Source organism: Miscanthus floridulus, chromosome 3, assembly GCF_019320115.1.
Source record: "Miscanthus floridulus cultivar M001 chromosome 3, ASM1932011v1, whole genome shotgun sequence".
Taxonomy (NCBI): Eukaryota; Viridiplantae; Streptophyta; class Magnoliopsida; order Poales; family Poaceae; genus Miscanthus; species Miscanthus floridulus.
Genome location: NC_089582.1, coordinates 118554715 through 118571493, shown reverse-complemented (window position 1 = coordinate 118571493; position 16779 = coordinate 118554715). Strand labels below are relative to the sequence as shown.

General features: G+C 49.8%; 1 protein-coding gene across 1 annotated transcript in view; it reads left to right on the top strand.

Moving 5' to 3' along the window:
* LOC136542199 (lon protease homolog 2, peroxisomal) overlaps positions 1 to 16779 on the top strand; it is a 41398-nt gene that overhangs the window by 15119 nt on the left and 9500 nt on the right. The gene's annotated exons all lie outside the window — the stretch shown is intronic.

Below are 16779 nucleotides of genomic sequence, written 5' to 3'. Positions count from 1 at the left end.
TGGTGAAGCCAAAGCCGGTGAAGCCAGAAAAACTGGTTTTTTCCGGCTTCTAGTTCATTTTAACCCTGGCTTATAAAACGGCTTTACGCTATAGTGCCTCGATTTGCGTAAAATAGATGAAGCCGAAGTCAGCATAAGCCGTGTCAAAGAGGCCCTTAATCTGCCCCCGGCGACAATCGGGGCCAACGGGAAAGGAAAGGAAACTGCTAGCGTCCTGACGTCTGATCTGGGCGTTAGCATCCGGACACACCTCAGCGCTCGATCCCCCTCGTCCGCTTCCCAGTCCGCACTCCCCAGCGTGCGCTCTTTCTCAATTCGGCACCGGACGCTACCAGCACACTAAAAGCTCTAGTTTGGTTTTGGTGAATTGATAAAATCTTAAGTGCTAACCTAGTTCATCTAAGTGATCATAAGATAGATAGCATTATTTCAAGTGGTGAAACAACGGTGAAGATCATGTTGATGGTGATGCCATGATGATGATTAAGTGCTTGGACTTAGAAAAGAAGAAAGAGAAAAACAAAAAGCTCAAGGCAAAGGTGAAATTGATAGGAGTTTTTCGGTTTAGTGATCGAGACACTTAGCGAGTGTAATCACATTTAGAATCGATATTCGTACTATTAAGAGGGGAGTAACTCGTATTAAAATACAGTTATCAAAGTGCCACTAGATGCTCTAACTCATTGCATTTGTATTTAGAATCTAGCGGAGTGTTAACACCCTTGAAAATATTTGTGAATATATGCTAACACATATGCACAAGGTGATACACTTGGTGATTGATACATTTGAGCAAGGGTAAAGAAAATAGAGTTGAAAAAGAGTTAGTCGCGCAGGTCATAGAGTGAGCGAACATGTCCAAAATTAGGACCGGATGCGTCCGGTATTTTGTCCAGTCTTGGGGTAGTCAGATAGAAGTGACCAGACACGTCCGGAATCAGGACCGGACGCGTTTCATATTTGGACCCGAGGTGAGCAACTAAGTGAAAGTGACCGGACCCTGACTCAGTGGAGTGATCGGACGCTGACGAGTTACTGTTCAATGTCAGGTCAAAGTGATATAGCTCGAAACAGGATTGCAGAGAGCGACCGGACATGTCCGGTCACCACACTAGACGCATCTGGTGTGAACCAGCAAGTCTCAGGTTTTCAGCGCAATAATTCATCGGACGTTGGGAGCGTCCGGTCCGGTGTGATTGGACGCGTCCGGTCGGCCTAGAGCGGCCCTGGGAGCTCTCTAGACTCGACCTGACGCTGCGTCTCCCGGTTCCATTCGTTTTCTTACTACATGTCCGATCATGTAGTATTACTATACGTAGAGATAGCTGTTGGGCGCCAATAGCTAAACAATTTGAAAGGAACACGTGGTGGTCAGGCTACGACCGGATGCTACGATCAGACGCGTTCGGTCACCACACCGGACGCATCCGGTGCACACGACCTACGCGTCCGGTCGTCCCATAGTCAGCCCAATAATTGAGCCAATGACTCTTGTCGGGGATCTAATATCGGGGTACCCAAGGAGGTGGAACTAATAACCATCGAACGTTAAAAACTTCTAGACGGACAAGGGCGCCGCTACGTTCCTTACTCGAATGACGGGGGTTTGGTTCCGCCTCGCCCGATGCCTTTGGGCCAGCTCCACCTCGCCCGAGGGCTAAGGGCTAGTCTCTGCCTCGCCCGAGAGCTTAGGGATTGACTCCGCCTCGCCCGACCCCCGAGGGACGGGCTCGGTCTCGCCCGAGGGACACCCACAACACTGCTTCCTGCTCTATCCATGCGACTCTGACCCCACGATCGGGGCTCGTGGGAAGCCTGCTCACCGCTCTTCTCCGACTGGCGCACTAAGGGCCGGCTGGAGCCATCTAACCGGGACCTCCCCGTTCGGAGGGAACTAGAAGACGTGCGGAGAAAGGCAAGGCATGGCTCATAAGTCAAAACCACTATACCAGAGTCCATACCCTGCGCCCCGATAAGAAAAGTACTGCCAGGGAACGACAGGATAGATGCTTTAGACCCTTCTAGGCGTAGCAGAGCCTGAATAGTGTTGTGGGCGCGTGCTCTTCGCCCTACAGAGCTGTGGGCGCTGCCTTCAGCCCTCAGGCACGGAACCCGACGTAGACATATGACAACCACTATGGTCCAGAAAAAGACTCGCGTCCTCCATAAATGACGGATATGCTATCACCACGATATGATCCCAAGGGAGCGGCACCTGCATCATGGCCCCTCGGGTCCACCAGATCGGAGTATTCGCTTTAGCCTCCGGACGCCCCCTCCGATCAAAAGGCTTAGCCCACAGCGCTGCTTCCTGCTCCGACCCCGCAACCAGGGCTCGCGGGAAGCCTGCTCACCGCTCTTCTCTAAATGGCGCACTAAGGACTGACTAGATCCATCTGACCGGGGACACCTGCTCGGAAAGAACCAGAAGGCATGTGGAGAAAGGCAAGTCATGGCTCATAAGTCAACACCACTATACCAGGGACCATACCCTGCACGAAGCAGTGCTCTACAGCCACCCTGACACAAAGTATTATAGGGGCCGTAAAAAACTCCCATATGGTAAGCCCCCCATGTGTATCTGGACATCAATCACGGTATGGGCTCTAGGATTTGCCATACCGGGTGAACGTAGCACGGCTCCTCACATGCCACTAGGCATCAAAAGTATCTTGTAGGTACTAGCGTCATCCTTCCTGAAGAAGATAGCTCGACCTCTCGTGCACATCCGACATACTACAGTGACATCGACAGTATTGGGGGGCTTAAACCATTATCCAGTTTTCATCACCGTAGGCAGCAAGACTTAAAAATATCTGTACTCTCTCCCTCTCACATGTACAGAGCCATCCCCTTCATCTATAAAAGGGGATGCGCTCCCTCCCCCGAAGGGGGGATCAATTTTCTTGAAGCCCAGACTCACTAGATCGACATCAATGCTCCCAACCACAGGACCGCCAAGTTCCGACCGTGGCCCTTTCGGTCGGAGCCAACCGACTCTTGAACACACAACACACAGTCAAGCTGCTACCAAGCTCTTGGCATCCTTTCGACCCTTCCATCAGAGACTTGGGACCAGTCCCTCTCTCGACCGTTTGTACCCCCTACTATAAACCATCTTCGGTGCTAATAACACGAGCAGCAACAGACTGGACGTAGGGACATTCAGCCCGAACTAGTATAAATCTTGTGTCTATTAGCGCACCATCCAGGCCTAACGTGCGTAACTATAAATTTATTTGTCGGTGCTTATTCGAAACACCGATAGTTGGTGCGCCAGGTAGGGGCCTTTGCGTGTTCCAAATCAGGCCTCGGATGGCTAACCACGCAATCAGCACGGTCCTGGGCGCACGCGTGTGTTTCGGTGATCTGGATTTCATCGTCACACTAGGAGGAGAGCTGGCAATGGCCCACGCGGCCATCCAGTCTCTCCCTCCCGTCAACTTCAGCTACTGGAGGCTTGAGGGCCAGCTCGGCGTCTCCCATGGACCCCAGTCATCCAGAGAGGCCCCGCGCCACATCACACTCTCTCCGGAACGCTCCACACGGCACGCCTCGATGACATTTTCATTCGGCCTCCGCAACGCTACGGCAACCGCTGGCCACCTTCTGGCACTATGCATGGTTCAGCCGCCTACGGACAGTGAGTTCGTGGGGGCAATTGAACATGATCTGGAGACACTCCATGGGCTCCTCACGTAGGAACTAGAGTCATCCTCTAGCTTTGACTCTAGTAGGGGGAGCCATCACCCTTCTCGGGAATGCTTCATGGTGTAAACCCCCGAGGGGCACAACCAAAGCGTCTCCGGAGAGGAAGGCCTGGACTTCGTCGCCAACCGGCTCGACGTACTTCACCTCTGTGAGGAGGCTCATGACTCGGCACCCATTGGAGGGACATCCTCCATTGACTCCAAGACGCACGACTTCAATGGCGTGGCATCTACGCTTTATTCTAAGCAAACTCTCTGCTCAAACCCCGCTCCGCCATACGGTCGGTTCCCCTATGGCCTTGCGTCTTCCACGGATGCATATGCCCAGGGACTTGAAAAGGTGTTGGCACCGCACCCTCTCATGTCTGAGTTCATCGGGATGGTGAGCTATGCTTCCACCTGTTTCCTCGACATCATGGATGACGATGTTGGGAGTGACAGCTCCAGCATCGGCGACATGGCACCTAGCCATCGTCGGTCCCGGGAGTACGCTATGATGGACACCTTGGAATGGTTGCTAGGGGTAACGGAGTCCTTCTAGACCCATGCCCCATCGGGTCCTCATGCGGAGACCCTCGAGCTCACACATGAGCACGGGGAGAATCTACGACGACAGTGGCCACATCAGCCACCGACTGCACTAGCACGCTCGGCGCACCACGCTGTGCCCCGTGCGCATAAACCGGCGAACAGCGCTCGGGGTCACGCCCATCAGCCCTAGCGCAACGTCCCGGTTCGGGGGACTGATCACCCGCAGTTCGCTCGGGCCAGCCAGAGCGTTACCACCGCGGCAATGCTCCTGCGTGACCTGCTCGAGCCGAACGACCCTCGTGGACGAGCAATCCACTAGAACCTCCGAGCACTGTTGGTGACCGCCGCTGTTCAACAAGCAGAATGCTCCATATCATGACGCCGACTCACGACCTCGCTCCTCGTCCAAGGAACAAGGACGTAGTAGATGGGGCACTATACCCTATCATCGCCATAACCATCGATTGCGGCACAAGAAGCCACAACCACACCTCACCTCGACTTGATGATCACCTCGTGCCGACCGCCTATCTACGCACGGCTCAGGCCGAACCGAGACACGCGTAGCGTCGACCAGAGTCCTAGCCCTGACCGCCTAGGACCATAGACCTTTTTCCAACACCTCCAGCAAGCGCCAGTCCCACCGTGCTTCAATGAAGGTCGCGACAAAGGTAAGGCCAAGTGCCAGGATCAAGACGAGGGCCTCTCCACATAGAGGGGAAAAAAGAACAGAAAGGATTGCCACCAACCGGCTAACTTTGCGTCGGTCGCCGAGGCCGATCATGTGGGCACGTAGCCCCAGTAAGACCCTCCAGGCCACTTCCACGATCTCATGGAGAGCCCATGCACCAACCATGACTACCCTGTCAAACACCTCTATAAGGATTGCCAGCTCCTCAAGCGTCTGCTGAGGTAACTGGCAGGCCAAAGGAAGAAAAAGGCAAGGAGGCAGCGACCGAAGAAGGGGGCGTAGCGAGCAAGGATCCAGACGACTGAAGTGATCCGACCGAAAGCCTACTAACTAAAGGAGAATGATGACAACGCTCTCTCTGAGGACCTTGGAACAACTATGTCTTTTCTTCCTTTCCTAAGTTTTAGTCTTACCTTTACTTAGCGAATGCTCTCGTAAGAGCACCCCGACCCGAACACTTTTTGGCTTGGGGCACTCAGGGGGCTCCACTAGGGGGCTCTACTACCCCTTTGTTTTTGTTTTTATCTTAAGAACTCTTTTGGTTTTGTATGAAGAAACTCCTTCCTACCTGAATGAAAGGGTAGTTCGTTCCTTTGTTTTACCTTACGTAACTTTGCTTTAGAACATTCCGACTGATCACACCCCGCCTTTTCCTATGGCTACGACCAGCCGAGCCTCGTGGGCCAAGCCCTGGGCTCACAAAGTTGTGACCTACGGAACAAACGGGCAGGTACGAGATAGAAAGAAATTCAAAACAAAATTATGCTAAGGGAGAACTAAGGAATGAAAGGGAACAAGCTTCCCCGAACAGAGCAACTCCATCACAAAAACAAAAACCGATTGCAGTCATTAAAACACACACGAACGTTTTACACAGGGGTTCCCCCATGAACTTAAACTTTTTACATTTACTAACTACTTGTATTTAAAAAAAAGGATATTAAATCGACCCGGCGGCATCTGCTGATGGCATGACCGATGAAGGCGGTGGCTCTATTAGGCTGACCCGGCGACATCCGACGACGGTGCGACCGATGAAGGCACAGGCTGCTCACTCTCTGGTAGCACGACATTTGACCCGGGGTCCCTCGAGGACCGGCTTCCATGCCTGGGCATGGACCAGGAAAATAACATATATTCCATGGGACGACCCAAAAAACTAAAACACAGCAGGCCGGAAGGATAGTCCAGTCGTCGACCAGAAGGTCTACCCGTAAGAACAGGCGCTCGCTCATCAGCTTCTTTAGCCCACTTCTCCGACCGGAGCACTCGCTTCAGGCACCAGCCATCTCCGAGCAGTCTCTCCAATCGGGAGGCTTGGCCCAAAACGTTGCTTTCTGCTCTGACCTCGCGACTCCGACCCCACGACCGGGGCTCGTGGGAAGCCTGCTCACTGCTCTTCTTCGACCGACACACTAAGGGCCGACTGGAACCATCCGACCGGGGGCTCCCCATTCGGAAGGAACCAGAAGATGTGCGGAGAAAGGCAAGGGGCCGCTAGAAATTCCCAAACGACATCGACAATACAGGTACAATCTATGCTTAGTTTTACTACATGTATTACTGCAGCCGCCATGCCACGCTCTCCATCGGCAACATTCAGGCATGAACACGGGCCAGTTTGTCTACTGCGGCCACCGCAGCACGCTCTCCATCGGCAACATCCCACCGCACCGCGGGATCTTCGAAGGCACCATCATCTGCAACGTCGAGCACCGCGCCGGTGAATGCGGTGCCCCTCCATCGGGGTGTTTAGGGACTACGCCATCATCATTAGCTCCAACCCCAATAATGGCATTGGGACAGGCGGTGCTTCCCACCGAAGGAAGGCCACAACGAATGACGGCAAGGTCGATGATGCTCGGCGCCCTCCAGTGCCCCACCTCCATCGATGGTGGTGGTGCGCCCACAGCAAGGGCGGCTCTGAAAGCTCTAGTTTGGTTTTGGTTAATTGATGAAACCCTAAGTGCTAACCTAGTTTATCAAAGTGATTATGAGATAGGTAGCACTACTCCAAGTGATGAAGCAATGACGAAGATCATGACAATGGTGATAGCATGGTGATAATCAAATGCTTGAACTTGGAAAAGAAGAAAGAGAAAAACAAAAGGCTCAAGGCAAAGGTATAAAATGTAGGAGCCATTTTGTTTTAGTGATCAAGACACTTAGTGAGTGTGATCACATTTAGGATAGATAGCCGTACTATTAAGAGGAGTGAAACTCGTATCGGAATGCGGTTATCAAAGTGCCACTAGATTCTCTAACTCATTGCATATGCATTTAGGATCTAGTGGAGTGCTAACACCCTTGAAAATATTTGTGAAAAAAGGCTAACACATATGCACAAGGTGTTTGTAGGGTTGAGATGGGTTTGGGTCCCTCTCTCCCTCCCGCCGAGCTTGCGAGGCGGGATTCGGCGCTTTCGGGAAAATGAAATGTCTATTTTCTATTGCGCCGGATGCAAAATTCTTGGTGGTTGGCACACTTGAGAAAGGGTGAAGAAGTTAGAGTTGAAATGGAGTTGGTCGAAATGATGCTGGCGTTGGTCTATTGACCGGACGCTGGGTCACTCAGCGACCGGACGCTGAAAGGCTGCGTCCGGTCGAGCTGGCAGAGAGGTCGCTAGTTCCGATGTTACACCGGACGCTGGACCTGAGATGCACCGGACGCTGGTTTCTGCGTCCGGTCAAACTGATGGGTCTGCACAGTCACTAGGGTTGAGCACCAGACGCTGGTCTGCGTCCGGTCAAGATGGACCGGACGCGTCCGGTCGAAAAAACATGCCTCGGGGAGCTTACTGGAAACGACCGGACGCTGGGGCTTCAGCGTCCGGTCAGTTTTGACCGGAGCGTCCGGTCAGCTTCGTAGCCGTTGAAATCTGACGAAAAGCGTTTGAAGCCGGTGACGCGTGGCGTCCATTGGGCGACCGGACGCTGAGGGCCAGCGTCCGGTCAGTATGACCGGAGCGTCCGGTCAGAGCGCGTTTTGCCCAGTGAAGGGGTATAACGGCTCTATTTGATGGGGGCTCTATTTATAGCCCCATGGCCGGCTCAAAGGACAATTCTTGCACATTTTCATTGACATAGCATCCTTGTGAGCTTAGCCAAAGCCCTCCCACTCATCTCCATCATTGATCCATCATTATTGTGAGATTGGGAGAGAATCCAAGTGCATTGCTTGAGTGATTGCATCTAGTGGCACTTGGTATTCGTGTTACGCTGCGGATTTCGCTTGTTTCTCTTGGTGGTTGCCACCACCTAGACAGTTGGAGCAGCGGTGGAGGATCGGCACGAGTTGGTGATTGTTTGTGGCCATCTCCGGTGATTGTAAGGGGAGTTGTACCTTCCCCGGTGGAGTGCCGAAAGGTAACTCTAGTAAATTGCTCGTGTCATTGAGTTACCTCACTTGTGGGTCGGTTCTTGCGGTGTCCTATCGTGTGGACGAGGTTTGTGAAACACCTCTTAGCCGCCGAACCACCAAGTGTTGGTCGACACAACGGGGACTAGCGTGTTGGCAAGCACGTGAACCTCGGGAGAAAAATCGGTTGTCTCTTGTCATTTGCATTCTCCCGGTGATTGGCTTGATCTTCATCTTGTGATTGGTTCATCCCCTACACGGCGGTATAATCACCCTACTTAGTTGTTTACATTCTTGCAAACTAGTTGATACAAGCTCTTTAGTGTAGTTAGAATTGAGAGCTTGCTTTATTATTTACATTCATCTAGTTGAGCTCTTTGGAGTAGCAAGTTTGTGTGCCTAAGTAATCATTGCAACTAGAATTGTTGGATAGGTGGCTTGCAACCCTTGTAGAGCTAGAGCAAGTTTGCATTACGCTATTTGTCATACTAATCAAATTGCTCTAGTTAATTTGTAGATTTTTAAATAGGCTATTCACCCCCCCTCTAGCCATATTAGGACCTTTCAGGCTCACACCGTGTCATCTACGTGGGACGACCTCTAGCTCGACATCATGCTCTGGATTTATAAGAAGACCTGTGAGTTGTTCTCTCCCTTGCATCACCCTCTCTTACTCAAGAACCGCCGCATTCAGTGGAAAGGATGGAGAAGTGGTGGTGGCTCAGAGGCTGGTAGGAATGGGGCGAGAACTCCTCTCCCCCTCCCTATTTAAAGAAGGGGCACAGTAGCGGAGGAAAGGTGAAAGCCCCCTGGAACAACCCAATGACGGAACCTCCCTCTAGGGGGAGTCCAATGGGCCTCCTAGGTCGATCAGGCGGCCTAGGTAAAACAACGAACGAACGACCAATTGAAAGATAAGTACCCCTGTTTATTTACTTTGAGTATTAAATTCTTTACTGGGCCTCCAACCCTAGCAACGATAGGGGCACAGACATCGCTTAGGGGCTGCCGAGGGCGCATGTTTGTTTAAACACCCTCTTAGCCTGACCCCACCTTACGTTTGGGAAACCAAAAGCACGGCGTGTGGGAATACAACGATGAGTACAACTGGACGAACCACCAGACCCTAGCCTTAGCTCCCGCCTTCCTAAAAGGAGTTTGGAGGGGTCCACCTATAGAGCCCCCTTTGGGGGGAAGCTAATAGATCATTTAAAAGTCAATCGTATGTCTCAGATTGCCACCGAGAGACGGAAACAAAAAGTAGCGATACTTATGCAGGTTACGCCGGCCTCGTCGAAAACGTCAGACCCGAACCTGGCTTGGACATGTCTAGTAGGAACTTCCCATGGCTCATACCACCAAGGTAACATTATCGACCCCCCGCTTTCATCTCGATTAAACTATATGTTAAATTCATGCATTCAAACATTGCATATGCAAACCCTTGCATCTCAACGCTTCGTGTCGTGTCACGAAGCGGTAGCCGCCTCATTTAATATGAGCGATGCCTGACCAGGGTTAGAAGGCCGGCCCACAAAGGGCTTGAGGCCACCTCATGTCAAACATGGCCAGGGGAGAAAAACCGAAATGAGCCCCAGCGGCCTTGCCCGACCCCGTTCAGAAGTGGACAGGGACATCTTGACCTTTCTCGTTCGATTCTAACCTTGAGCCAGACCCATAGAATCTCCATCGAGGAGAGGCCAACGGGCCGCCTAAGCCCAATGAATGGCTCGAGCATCTGTCGGGAGGCGGGTTTAGAAGTAGTGGAATACCACATGAGGGCTCTACCGACCCTATCAGCGAATGATGGATCCGGATTCCACATGAACATACCCATTAGCGAGCTCATTGAGTGTGACACTCGAGCCATCAAGGCAAGTGTCGTCAACTTAGCCCCTCTAGCCATGGAAACCAAGGATGGGGTAGCGCGCATTCTGTCTGAACATCCCCGTTAGCAAGCTCATAATGCACGGTCACGCAGCAATCATCAAATAAAGACCAAGGGCAAGGTTTGACGGAACAAACTGGTAAGACCGTAAAAGGCCCACGCCTAGACAGCTATGGTATTTTTGCTCACCAGCACAATCAAGTTTCCCCTAAAAAAAACCTCAGGCCCTTTGGTCTTAACAAACGGAAGGGTCGATTGTCTAAATCTTTTTTATCGCAAAAAGAGAAGGTAAGATCAAAACAAACGAAACGAGACTTATGCAACCATTTCCAGGACACAAAAGCACTGACACTTGTTCACATGTTACAAATAAGTGTTTATCAAACCAATTCCACTAACTACTTCTGCGAAGGGAGAACGTCTTCTTTCAGCTTGTCCGCTAGGTTCCACGCAAGGGGAGCCACCGCCTTCTCCATCTCATCTAGCTCAGCGTCTTCATAGATAGGCGCAAAGCCTTGGCTCATCACCCCCAGGTTGATCTCCTGAGCATAATGGGAAGGGGCGATAGTGAAGGCCTGGGTGATCCCAAGGCAAAAGGCGCTCTCCTCAAGACGGCCCACGCGCGCCGTGATACCAGCAGCATGGACCGTGAGGGAACCAGCCCCCTCCTCTTGCGTCACCCGTAGGTTGTCACAGATCGCTAGGACAGTGGACGATAGGTGATCATACTCATCACCTTCAACTTGAAGAAGCCCCCGTTCCTCGGTGAGATCGGCGCATAGACCAGCATAAACTTCCTCGGCATCTAGCTGTTGGGCCACCTCGACTCCAAGATCCGCCTGGCGTGCCTTGGCCTCCCGACATGCTTTGTCGCGCTCTTGGATGGCCCGATCGACCACCACGGCATCCTGGTTCACCTTCTCCTACAACATCGTGGACCTCTCCTCAGCCTTTAGCTTGAGGTCCCGCTCTATCTATAGCTCCGCTAGGAGCTCGCCAGCCCTAAATAAAATTTCCACGAACGAAATACCATGTTTCCCTTAAAAATATCTAGTTGACAAAAAACCAAGTCTTACGGCCTTACCCGCGGAGGGTCCGATACTACCCCTCGGGCGACTCTACTCGAATCACCCAGGGGCTCGGGGGCTACACCCATCGGGTGCGCTCGCACGCACCCTCTGGCGAATTGACTCCGATGAAATCGAATACATCCCCCGGGCGACTCTACCCGAATCACCCAGGGGCTCGGGGGCTACTGTCGGGTACCTAATACCAGGGTACCCAAGGAGGTGGAACTAATAACCATCGAACGTTAAAAACTTCTAGACGCACAAGGGCGCCGATACGTTCCTTGCTCGAATGACGGGAGTTCGGTTCTGCCTCGCGCCGACGCCTTTGGGCCAGCTCCACCTCGCCCGAGGGCTAAGGGCTAGTCTCCGCCTCGCCCAAGAGCTTAGGGATTGACTCTGCCTCGCCCGACCCCTGAGGGATAGGCTTGGTCTCGCTCGAGGGACGCCCACAGCACTACTTGCTGCTCCAACACCGCGACGCCGACCCCACGACCGGGGCTCGCGGGAAGCCTGCTCACCACTCTTCTCCGACCGACGCACTAAGGGCCGACTGGAGCCATCCGACTAGGGGCTCTCCATTTGGAGGGAACTAGAAGATGTGCGGAGAAAGGCAAGGCATGGCTCATAATTCAAAACCACTATACCAGAGTCCATACCATGCGCCCCGACAGGAAAAGTACTGCCAGGGAACAACGGGATGGATGCTTTAGACCCTTCCAGGCATAGCAGAGCCTGAATAGTGTTGTGGGTGTATGCTCTTCGCCCTACAGAGTTGTGGGCACCGCCTTCAGCCCTCAGGCATGGAACCCGACATAGACATACGACAACCACTATGGTCTAGAAAAAGACTCGCATCCTCCACAAATGATGGATATGCTATCACCACGATATGATCCCAAGGGAGCGGCACCCGCATCATGGCCCCTTGGGTCCACCAGATCAGAGTATTCGCTTTAGCCTCCGGATGCCCCCTCCGATCAAAAGGCTTAGCCCACAGCGCTGCTTCCTACTCCGACCCCGCGACTTCGACCCCGCGACCGGGGCTCGCGGGAAGCCTACTCACCGCTCTTCTCCAAACGGCGCACTAAGGGCTGACTGGAGCCATCCGACTAGGGACACCCGCTCGAAAAGAACCAGAAGGCATACGGAGAAAGGCAAGGCATGGCTCACAAGTCAACACCACTATACCAGGGACCATACCCTGCATGAAGCAGTGCTCTATAGCCACCCTGACAAAAAGTATTGTAGGGGCCGCTAGAAACTCCCATTTGGTAAGCCCCTCGCGTGTCTCTGGACATCGATCACGGTATGGGCTCTAGGATTTGCCATACCGGGTGAACGTAGCGTGGCTCCTCACATGCCACTAGGCATCAAGAAGTATCTTGCAGGTACCGGCATCATCCTTCTTGAAGAAGATAGCTCGACCTCCCATGCACATCCGACATCGTACAGCGACGTCGACAGTATTGGGGGGCTTCAACCATTATCTAGTTTTTATCACCGTAGGCAGCAAGACTTAGAAATATCTGTACTCTCTCCCTCTCACCTATAAAGATCCATCCCCTTCATCTATAAAAGGGGATGCGCTCCCTCCCCCGAAGGGGGATCGATTTTCTTGAAGCCCAGACTCACTAGATCGACATCAATGCTCCCAACCACAGGACCACCAAGTTCCGACCGCGACCCTTCCAGTCGGAGTCGATCGATAATTGAACACACAACACACACAGTCAAGCTGCTACCAAGCTCTTGGCATCCTTTCGACCCTTCCATCAGAGACTTGGGACCAGTCACTCTCTCGACCATTTGTACCCCCTACTACGAACCATCTTCGGTGCTAATAACACGAGCAGCAACAGACTAGACGTAGGAACATTCAGCCCGAACTAGTATAAATCTTGTATCCATTAGCGCACCATCTGGACCTAACGTGCATAACTATAAATTTACTTAACAATGCTTATTCGAAACACCGACAACTCTATTGTTTGGGGGTGTCTATAAATATCGTTTGGTCGGCTCTAGCTCACTCTCTTGGCCATTTGCATTAACATAGCAACATTGTTAGCTTAGCCAAAGCCCTCCCACTCATTTCCATCATTGATTCATCATCTTTGTGGGATTGGTAGTGAATCCAAGTGCATTGCTTGAGTGTTTGCATCTAGAGGCACTTCATGTTTCGCTGTGGGATTCACTTGTTACTCTTGTTGGTTGCCGCCACCTATATGGTTTGGAGCAGCGAGGATTGTCAAGCCGAGGTTGGTGATTGTCTTTGGCTCCGATCGTGGTGATTGTGAGGGGTTCTTGAGCTTTCTTCGGCAAAGAGCCAAAAGGTACTCTAGTGGATTGTTCGTGGCTTATGTAATCCTCATCTTGTGTTGGTTGTGTGGCAGCCTATTGAGGGTTTGGCATGTGATGCCAATTAGCGTGTGAACCTCCAAGTGAGTGAATCGCCACAACGAGGGCTAGCTTGCCGGCAAGCAAGTGAACCTTGGTAAAAAAATCATTGTATCATAATTTGATTCCGAGGTGATTGGTCTTTATTGATATTCATTCTTGTGATTGATTGGTTCATACCTCGACTCGGCGGTATAACCATCTTGCTTTCTCTCTTTACATTACCGTAAACTAATTGTTAAGCTCTTTAGTATAGCTAGTCGTGAGAGCTTGTTAGTTTGGTTAGTGTGACTCTTTAGTTAGCCTTTGAGAGCACACTAACTTAGTGTAGTGATATAGCCATTGTGTGGATAAAGACTATAGAAACTAGAATTATGGTAGGTGGCTTGCATTTTTAGTAGGCTAGCGCAACACTCGCTTTGCCTTATATTTGTCTAACTGGTTTGCTAAGTATTGTTGTAATTTTTTAATAGGCTATTCACCCCCCTCTAGCTATTAGGACCTTTCAAGTGGTATCGGAGCCGAGGTCACCATGATTTGAGGCTTAACAACCTTCGATGTCAAAATGGCTCAAATCAACAATACCAAGAAGCCACCCTAATTTAATGACACAAATTATCCATATTGAAAGTCAAAGATGACCACACATATCAAGCCCATAAATAGAAGAGTGTGGAAGGTGGTAGAAACCAAAATTGAGATTGCTGATCTGGAGAATCCCATCGCGACCGAAGAAGTGCTTCTCTAAAATAATGACATTGCTCTAAGTGACATTCATGATGCAATTGATGAGAGAACATTTGAGCAAATCAAGAACATTGAGATGGCTCATGAGGCTTAGAAGAAGTTGGAAGAATCATTCAAGGGCACTAAGACAATAAAGGGTGCAAAGGCATATATTCTCAAGGAGAAATTTGCTAGCTTCAAGATTAAGGAAGATGAGAGTGTGCCGGACATGTTCCATCGGATGGAAGTGCTTGTCAATGATCTCAAAGTATTTGGTGAGAAGGTGGAGGACAATGACTTCTCTCATAAGTTCTTAAAATGCTTACCCGCAAGATTTGGCATGTTGGTCACCTTGCTAGTGAGGACCGGTTTGGACACAATGACACCAAACCAAATCTTGGGAGATATCATGACCGATGATGCTTATAGAGATGATGATGAGAAGGAAGAAAAGAGGGAGAAGAAAGATGACAAGAAGCTTGACAAGAAGAAGAGTGTGGCATCCAAGGCCACATCATCCAAGGGCAAAGCAAAGCAAGAATCATCAAGTGAAGATGAAGACTTGAGCTTTGATGAGATGGATGATGAGAAGATGACTCTCTTTGTCAAGAGATTTGGCAAGTTCATAATGAAAAAGGGCTACCATGCTAGAAGAAAGAAGTCTTCATCCAAGAACAAGGAAGAGTCAAGAAGGTGCTTCAATTGTGGAAGCAAGGATCATCTTGTTGCGCAATGCCCATACAATAGCAACAATGATGATGACAGCAAGAAGTGCAAGAAGGGCAAGAAGGAAAAGAAAGAGAAGAAGGACAAGATGACCATCAAGAAGAAGAAGAAGAAGGGTGGTTCATATGTGGTCACTTGGGATAGTGATGTTTCCTCAAGTGATGATGATGATAGTGATGATGACAAGACCACCAAAAAGAAGGCACTTGCAAGCATTGCTATCAATAAGAAGTCTTCTCTCTTCGACACTCCATCATACTTCATAGCTAAGGCCACTAAGGTACAAACTTGTGATGATGGAAGTAATGAAGAACATGATAATAAAAATAAAAATGAAAATAAAAGTGATAGTGATGATGATGAACCAACTAAGGATGAACTACTTGACATGCTAAATGATGCTAAATAGCTCTTTGACATTAAGAGAAGGGAATGCAAAAGCTTATGTAAGGAACTAAAAGTCCTTAAGCAAGCCTTTGATGAGCTCAATGCATCTCATGAGACGCTAGAGGAAGACCATAAGAAGCTTGGCAAGGCTCACAAGAAGCTTGAAAAAGCTCATTCCTCTTTGCTTGATGAGCAAAATAAGAAGAAGCATGTTGAGACATGTAATGTAGGCTTAACTTGTGACTTAATTGATGAATTATTCTATAAGCCTATCATTGTTGCTCACACTAACCCTTCTTGTAGCACTTCCACTTCCACCTTTATCTAGTAGTGATGGTTTCACATATGATGCCTCACTAATGGTTGAGAATGAGACCCTTAAGAATGAGGTCAATGAGCTCACTCACAACCTGGATAAGGCCTATGGCGGTGAGGACTGCTTGCTTATGTGTTTGGGTAGCCAAAGAGCTTTTCTCTACAAAGAGGAATTAGGCTATACCCCCAACAAAGACAAGGCGGCCTTTGCTCCTCACAAGACTAGCTTTGTGAAGAACAATGATTAGTTTTACACTAGTTATAAACAAGTTGGTCATAAAGAGTATGAGTGTAAGAACAAGAGTAAAAATACTAATGTATCCTCAATTAAGATTAGTTCTTTATATGTGCTTACTAAGGGTATAAATGGTGTAAAAGCTAAGTTTATTGGTACACCATGGATGGGCTCAAAGAAGAAAGCCATTTGGGTGCCAAAGAGTTTGGTCACTAACCTTCAAGGGCCCAAGCAAGTGGGTGCACTCAACACATGATCGGTGATGCAAGAATGTTCAACTTAATCAATACCAATGGCAATGATGGTTATGATAGTATTATATTTGGTGATAATGGCAAAGGCAAGGTCAAGGGGCTTGGTAAGATTGCAATATCTAATGACATGAGTATTTCTAATGTGTTACTTGTTGAGAGCTTGAACTTCAATTTGCTATCCGTGGCTCAATTGTGTGATCTTGGATTCAAATGCATATTTGGGGTAGATGATGTAGAGATCATAAGTGTAGATGTCTCTAACTTGATCTTCAAAGGCTTTAGATATGAGAATTTATACTTGGTTGATTTCAATGCTAGTGAAGCTCAATTATCTATATGTTTGTTCAGTAAGTCTAGCATGGGTTGGTTATGACATACAAGGCTTGGTCATGTTGGAATGAAACAATTGAATAGATTGGTTAAACATGACTTGGTTAGAGGCTTGAAAGATGTTGTGTTTGAAAATGATAAGCTTTGTAGCTCTTGTCAAGC